We start from the raw sequence: 8,312 nt of genomic DNA, 5'->3' as shown, positions 1-8,312 counted from the left end.
AGATAGATAGATAGATAGATAGATAGATAGATAGATAGATAGATAGATAGATAGATAGTAGATAGATGGATAGATACTTTATTGATCCCAAGGGGAAATAATTCAAGGTCCCAGTAACTTACGGACATTACACACAACATACATCATAACAGGAAGTTAAAATAATAAATAAATCCACGTGGATAATATACATACATACATACATACATACATACATACATACATACATACATACATACATACATGGGAAAAGTCACAACATTTAAATACTGAATTGTTTTTTGTTTTAAATCGAGATATTGTTGAATCAAAGATCAATATTGGATCAAATCGTGACATTTTCTGAATCTTAACTAATCTTAACTGTACGCAGACATACTGAGATGGCTGACGAGCCCACAGAGAGCTCTGCATGGGAATGTGTGAAGATTCACTGAAGAGACTGATCAGCCTTGTTCCCTACACGACTAGACACTATATAGAGACACTCACACACAGATGAACACAAATGAGCAATGCAAGTAGGCCTAACACATTTGGAATCATGTCCCGTATGAGAATAAGGAAAAAAATGGGAAAATGTTAGCCTACAGTTAAAGTCACCATCCCCCAAAATTGTCATTCTCGTGTAAGCATTTATGCAGTTAAGGGGAAAAAACACTTGTGAAAAATTCAGGCAGGCTGAGAAAAAAGAAGGCAGGGGTGGGGAGACTGTTGCAGGTGAGAGCCAAAGCATGCAATAAAGATTAGGTAGGCAAGATGAATTAGAAGGCTCCAAGGCCACAGCACAGAGGGACCTGACAGGTCTACGGTTTCCCTGGCTTGGCTACTCCACTGCAGGGCCAGCTGCATTAAAACCTCCGGGAAGGAGAGGGAGGGCGATGTCTCCACATCCCCACTCTCCCTCTCCACTCCCGCACGGTATTGACTGACAGGAAATGGGTTGAGCTAAGGAGGTGGTTGACCCTGTGAGCACATTTTCATTATTTAGAGGCGTTTGTGTGGCAGTGTCATCATTTTAGAAAGGCCGAATGATGGAAGGAGACCAAATGAGTGTTTGAGTGAGAGAAATCTTGTGTTCGCATTCTGTCTGGTAAACACTACAACTACATTTGCCGTAGACTGTCATCAGCTGAATCAAGTGAAGGGTTATAAAGGGTAAAACAGTTTTTTGTGTGATTGTATATTTGCTGTGATGTGAGACACCTTGCACAGGGCGCTCTGTATATTCACATCACTGCCTGACTGAAACCCTTTTCTCATTTCATCATTATGAAGCAATCAACAGCAAGGTCACCTCAACCAGTTTCATCCATCTTTAAATTACGCCAGAGAATTAGAGACTCTTCATTCAGGTAGAAAGCTTCATTGTTTGACAATTTTTTAGTAGTTTTTAATGTTCCGGTTATTTTTCTCTACTTTCTGCCAGTTCTATCATTATTGCTATAATTATATCTACCTCTTTGACAATCATATTTTTCATATTTTATATATATTATATATATAAAAAATCATATATATATATAAAAAAATCATATTATATTTCCCTCTTTAGAAAAAATAAAATGACAAAATGACTCTTGATAATTTACAATCAGTGCAAGGGTCATACTGAGATACACACAGGTCCCGGAGACTGACAAAAAGGGGTGGGGAACAACATTGAAAATCCTATGTATTGTGATTTCCCTACAATCAATATTTTTATTATTTGTTTTATATCAACGATTCCCTTAAATATTTTCTGTTTACACGGTACCGCTCAAGGCGACTACAGCATATCAGTTTCCAACAAAACAAAGAGGAAAGTAGAAAATGCAGAAAATACATGTTATGTACTTCTTTACAAATTAAATAAATGTCAGACTGACTGACTAACATGTGACGTACATTCTTTTTCGAAAACAATTGGTTTTTTTTGGAATGTCTCATAATATATTGTCTGTAGAAGTGTAGTTTTTAACTTTTGTTTTTTGTCAAAGAAGGAAAAGAAAAATATACTCAACATTATCCAAATACCTCTAGAATCGCAATACTTATCGCAATAGCTTTTTGTCTCCTATTCCAGAGTGTGTGGAATAGTAAGAGCTCGCTCAACAACGCTGTGGAGATTGTGGCATTGCGAGACTATTTTAGCCCAAACTGCAACGTTTCCAAGGGTTGCCATGTTAGGATATCCAATTAATAATATCTAATGGCGATTATTTGGACTGATTTTGCAATTATGATATAATTCAACACATTGGAGGGGATTATCCTTTTTGCATCATTCTTATTTTCATTGAATAAACATTCTTTGAAAATATATTCAAATGATCATGGTGTGATTATTGAGAGGATCTCTACCAAACAATGCTTTTTTCTCATATAATACATCTCATATTACAAGTGCTCATATTGTGCTGATTTTCAGGTTTGTAATTGTATTAAAAGGTTATATCAGAATTGGACTACATGGTTTAATTAAAATATATATATATATATATTTTATATATTTTATATATATATATATTTGTTGTACTGCACATTGCTGCATTTCTCTCTGTTTTAGTAACAGAGTGAGTCATCGCTTCTGTTCCATCTTTGTTGGGAGTCGTAAATGCGCAGTACCTAGGTCAGCACTGCATGCCAGTCAGAAGAGTATGAGGGCATGCCATGCTAGCAGCTAAGGGAGCATTACAATGTGTGTTACAATGTGTGTTACAATGTGACGCACGCTCAACACGGAAGTAAAGGCTGGACTAAGATAGAGCTGTTTGGAGCAGTTTGTAAAGAGTGTTTTCTGTTGGAGAAGGTAAGTCCCTTTGGGGTGGACTCTGGGTTTTTCACTTTGTACATCTATAACATGCACGAAAAAGGTATCTAACAACAAAAAATCCAAAAAGCATAATATGAGCACTTTAAGTCTGTAGAATACAACTTGTAGTCCGGGGATCTCTGTAGCACCACAAAAGATATAGATATTTTTTTAAAGATTATTTTTGGGGGCTTTTCCCTTTATCATAGTGACAGTGGATACACATGAAAGGGGGAGAGAGATGGGGGATGACACGCAGCAAAGGGCCGCAGGTCGGATTCAGCCAGCATAGGGCGAACGCTCCCACTGGGTGAACTAGAGTCCGCCCCACCACAAAATAATTTTGACACCGAAAGGAAAATCACTAGCGCCAAATGCAACTCTCTCCCTCATCCACAGCTGCTATATTTTACACATGTGGCTGTCGCTGCATTGTTTGGACTGAACGCTCTGTTGCAAACTTCGCGCTAATGGCATCTCCGTTTGCAGAGTCAGGCTGTACCGGACTCTCCCGGTGACCATGCTGCTCTGGGGACCGGCGCCGCAGCAAGAAACCACTGCTGACAGAAGTACGGGTGAAAAACTAGTTGCGACTGCTTGACTGGCACTGACCAGACTCCCTGAAAAGCTGCAGAGGCAGCTTCAAATGCACGCCAAACCGTGAGGGTCCATTACACTCCTGTGTTTAATTCAACATCACAAATGTATTGATCAAATTGAATGTAGTAATTCAAAATAGAAACAAATTACACCTCATAACGTGTTGTATTCATAACACAATTGTATTATTGTACAAATATGCTACAACAGTAATGAAGTTCATGTCAGACACTCTGAAATTTTTCAACTTAAGAGCAACAAAAAGTCCTGTTCATATTAACGGAAAAAAACTGGACTTTTGCATCAAATGTAGTAGGCCTAGGTATTGTATGATGGTGAAGCCTCTTGCAATACTGCCGTATATTCCATTATATTTTGAATTGTTACATAATTGCATAATTCCCCTGCTGTCCACTCCTCTCTTCCTTTTTTCTGCTCCGTTACCTCAACTGCAATTATTTATTATTTCCACAGGTGTAGTAGAAATGAACAGAAGACTGACCACAGATGCACAGACAGAAAGAGAGAAAGAGAAAAGAGCCGGCAGCATTGCTTTACACCTATAACAGGACGAAACTCAATTAGACTTGATCCTCTGAAGGAATTGTTTAGAGAATCGGTGGTCTCATTTTTCAGAATTTGACGCCTACGGGAAAATGTTATTTGTGGTAATAGTTTTGCATATTTACAAAAACAAAATAAAGTATTCCATCCTTAAAAAATGGAACAACATACAGAATATTGAAAAAGCATTTGGCTTTCCTGAGGGTTTCAAAGATTTGCACAAATACAAGTATTTATGCAGAGGTATGTGTGTGTTTTCGTGGTTTAGGGGAATTCTTTCAACATTCATTGTGTTTAGTAATAAGATGTTGAGAAAGTTGACAAAAATCTTTGGTCATTTTAACAGGATAATACCATTAATATTTTAATATGTTAAGCCTATCAAAGCAGAGTTTATGTATATTGCATTGAACTGTATAATTTACTTTTATCTTATTTAATTAAACAATTCTGTATCCTTGATGACCTTTACTTAATTAAGTAAAAGTAAAAATGACACAATATTAAACAATTAAGTTTTATTTTAACATTTACATCTGCAAAGAAACTAGGAACTCAAGCTGTCAGATAAATGTAATTAAGTAAAAAGTACAATATTTCCCTTTAAAAATTGTATTGAGTACTATTCTAAAGTAACAAAAATGGAAATACGTAGGTGATGTACAAGTAATTCAAAATTTTACTCAAGTACTGAGTAAAAAGACTGTTACAGCAACAGCTGAAACTGAATCCATCTACATCAATTATGATAACTTACATGTCTATTATGTTAGAGACATAATCAAGAAGTATGCAATACAGTAGAAATACTGTGAGGGTTATGACAATGATACAGTTGGACAAGCACATGAAAGTTATTTGGTTTGTCTGTCAACAGGATTACTGAAAAAACTAAATGCCCAAATTTCCTGAAACTTTGTGAAAGGGTGAAGCATGGGCCAATGAAGAACCCAATGGATCTTGGAGTGCATCCTAATCACGGGGTGGATGCACAAATTATTTTTCACATCAGTTAACATTGCAAGTGCGTTTGTGCTGCATTTATGTGGTGTCGGAATAATCACACTCAGAGTGTGCACTTCTAGTTTAGATAGAATTTAGCTGACCTTTTTTGTGAGGACTGTCGCAAATATTGTGAGAATCAAACCTGCAACATTTTAATTTAGATAAATACATAAACAGCTATGCCCGAGGTGTCTTTCAAGTCCCGCACACGGATCCTCTTAATTTCCATGTTTTATTAGAAACCAACCAGTATCAATATCACAGTCTATTAATAGCTACATAAAAAATGTCTACTAGGGTTGAGTACCTTTCACATTTTTATCGCTACCGATACCGGTACCAGAAATTCAGTTCCGGTACCTAATGGTACCGTTTTTTTGGTACTTTCCCGTAATTACAAAAAAAGGATTTCAGTTGTAAAATTAATTCTAAACCTATTTATCTTATTTACTTAGACCATTGTTATTTATTTAGAATATTTTACACTCTAAAGAAATTAAACAAAAACAATAAAACCCCTCTCTCCCCCCTTCAAAACTCCTCCCTATAATCTATTAAATTGAATAATTATTCATTTCTTACTCACTGTAACTTTTATTCTTGTATATTACTCTTTTTTAGCCTGTTTTATGTCCATCATGACCGTTTTTAATGGCTCTTTAATGTTTCATGTACAGCACTTTGATTTTCCTTGTTGCTGTAGCCTGTCAGTCAGTGCCCAGGGCATAGAAACCACTGATGTGCCTTGTTGTCTCAGAGGAAGTGTAACGTCAACAGCACCGCGACTGCTTTCGGCTCGCTATTAATGTCATATAAGTTTAATAATAAGTATATAAGTATAATAAGTTTTGAAAAACTGTAACTATACCTGAAACCAATTTATCGGCATTGCCATGACTCACTGTGACTTCAACAAAACCGCAGAGCCGACATAGTTTGCTCAAGTTTACTCCGTCCGCACCTCCTCGGGCGCGTGTCGGAGCTCCGTAGATAAGCTAGGTACCGAAATTTGGTACCATGTGATTTAAAGTGAATTGGTCCTCGGTAGTACCGATGTAATTCGGTCGGTACCCAACCCTAGTCTGTACTACTCCGATATTTACTGCACTAAGCAAATGTCAGACAAAATAATTGTTTTATCCTCAAACCTACATGCCAAGTGTGAGCTGAAGTAAAATAACTCACTCACACATGCCCAGATATTAAAGTTTCAGAGCCCTGTGAATTAATGTTTAATCCTGGAAGTGTTAGGCTGGGAGAGCAATATGTTCCTTGTCCCCCCCTAGGCTATATGGCAGCCATGAAGCTCAGTGTAGCTTGAGTCATGGCCTGTTTGCTTGAGGGGGAGGAAGAGTGAGGGGGAGGAAGAAATTACAACAACACAAACGTCAACGGTCTTCTACAATTATTTTTGTTACTTCGGGGGCGGATTACTTCCTGGGAGAGCAGCTTTTTTTTTTTTTTTTATAAATGTGAGGAACATGTGATGCCTTTGAGTTCAAGTTCTTGGAAGTTACAAACAGAGAGCTTATACAAGGTAGATCCATCCCAGATGTAACTTGAGAGAAGTACAAACTTCCTCTGAGCGTAAGGACTGATGTTGGCTGAGTGTATTAAGTATCCAGGGATCGCTCTCCCTCATTGTTGTCAAGATGAAATGCTCTACTAGATTTGGCGAAGCTGATTGAAGCTGACACGCACAGACACAGATAAACTGTTAGAGACTGACAGAGATTGATGTCGACCACAATAAACTAGCAAAGACAGGTAGGGTGGACAGACAAAATATGGGGGTCTAAGAAGTTAAATAGAGTTGATATTTTAAAACTACATTTTTTTATGTTTCGTTGATGTCTGATTATTTCACAACTTTGATATAACAAATACTGGATGGAAAACACAACAGCCTGAAGGGTTGACAGAAAGTGTGTGTGTTTTTTTCTTCCCTGACTTTGCTGGCAGATTGCAGCATATCTTAGATGTTACCGCCACCTGTCGATCAGTGGAATAGTGTGACCCCCCCATACTTTCACTAAATTTTATTTTCAACATAATGCATTTGACATCCTACGTATAGAGAGTTTTCACCGACGTGACGTTCTGGGCAGTAACCCGGATGCGCGGCCATATTGGAGGAACTCAGTGTAAACAACTGAACGGAGTACAGTGGATTATTGTGCACTTTGGATACTTTAAGTGAACGTAGCCATATCTAAACAACAGACAAGTGTCCAAGATGCATAGGCATTTAGGGAAGGACTTGGACCACAAGAAAAGGCGAGATATTTCGAGAAATTAAAGTTTATTAGCGGTGCAGATCCCTACGAGTTGGCTCTGTCTTCATGGATCCATGACGACCCGGTGATTCTTCCTTCAGTTGCATATCCCGATATAGTCAACTACCTGCTTTTCTTGCCGAGCCCATACACAGCTGCAGACCTTAAATCCTACAAAAGGTTAGGGCCTATAACCCGACGGTGTGTGGATGGGTGAGGGAGACGCTGTACCAAGTCATTAACAACCGTTGTGTTGTGAAGGCCAAAGTAAGTAATGCAATAACATCTTTAATCAACCTAACCTTAACTGTATGATATCCTTGCAATACTCAAGGTGTAGCCAAGTGACTCTCAATCGTTGTTTTATTTCATCTCAAAGAGCCCGAGTTTGCTATCTACACTGTTCACTATCTGAGTGAGTTTGAGCTTTGCCAACCACAAGCGCCTTCTTTTCTCTGATAACTTCTGGCATTCTTCTCCCTGGTTTTGAATAACTTTTGAAAGTCAATAATATTTTGAACGTTTTTTTTCTCAGTCTGACCTATTGGTACAACCTAAAACACGGCAATAATTACCCATTTTCCTTGACGTTAGGGATCTACTTCAGTGCTTTGTTGTGATGCGGAGTATCTCCAATATGGCAACTTCCGGTCTGATGACGCCTCTATTGGGACCATAGACTGTGTGTGTGTGTGTGTGTGTGTGTGTGTGTGTGTGTGTGTGTGTGTGTGTGTGTGTGTGTCTCTCTCTCTCTCTATATATATATATATATATATATATATATATATATATAATGTTATATAATATTAACGGTCTATGATTGGGACGTACCAAATTGTATTCTATACTATTAAAAACGCCACTGGGCAACAACACTTACGTTACTAAATATAAATCGAGAGACACACACCCACACACAATTAAAAACGTTGCGGTGTGACAGATAGTAGAATTCTCTTTAGTCAATCACAATAAAGACAAAGAAAGTCCAACTTACGGTTGTGTTTTGGTCCTGGCGAGACGGCTTGGGGGTCGAAGAACGTCTTTAACTGTTTAGCCGAAGAACAGGG

The 8,312-nt window shown here is 37.9% G+C and overlaps 1 long non-coding RNA gene across 1 annotated transcript; it reads right to left on the bottom strand.

The window, feature by feature from the left end:
- Positions 1-5,817: 5,817 nt before the first annotated feature.
- Positions 5,818-7,963, bottom strand: LOC116692850 (uncharacterized). The gene is made up of 2 exons (XR_004332798.1): positions 7,924-7,963; positions 5,818-5,930 (listed from the first exon to the last, which is right to left on the bottom strand). It is a non-coding gene; the product is annotated as an uncharacterized LOC116692850 (long non-coding RNA).
- Positions 7,964-8,312: the final 349 nt, after the last annotated feature.

Source organism: Etheostoma spectabile, chromosome 7, assembly GCF_008692095.1.
Source record: "Etheostoma spectabile isolate EspeVRDwgs_2016 chromosome 7, UIUC_Espe_1.0, whole genome shotgun sequence".
NCBI classification, from domain to species: Eukaryota; Metazoa; Chordata; class Actinopteri; order Perciformes; family Percidae; genus Etheostoma; species Etheostoma spectabile.
Note: the sequence above shows the minus strand (reverse complement) of the source record. Positions and strands in the feature narration are given on the sequence as shown.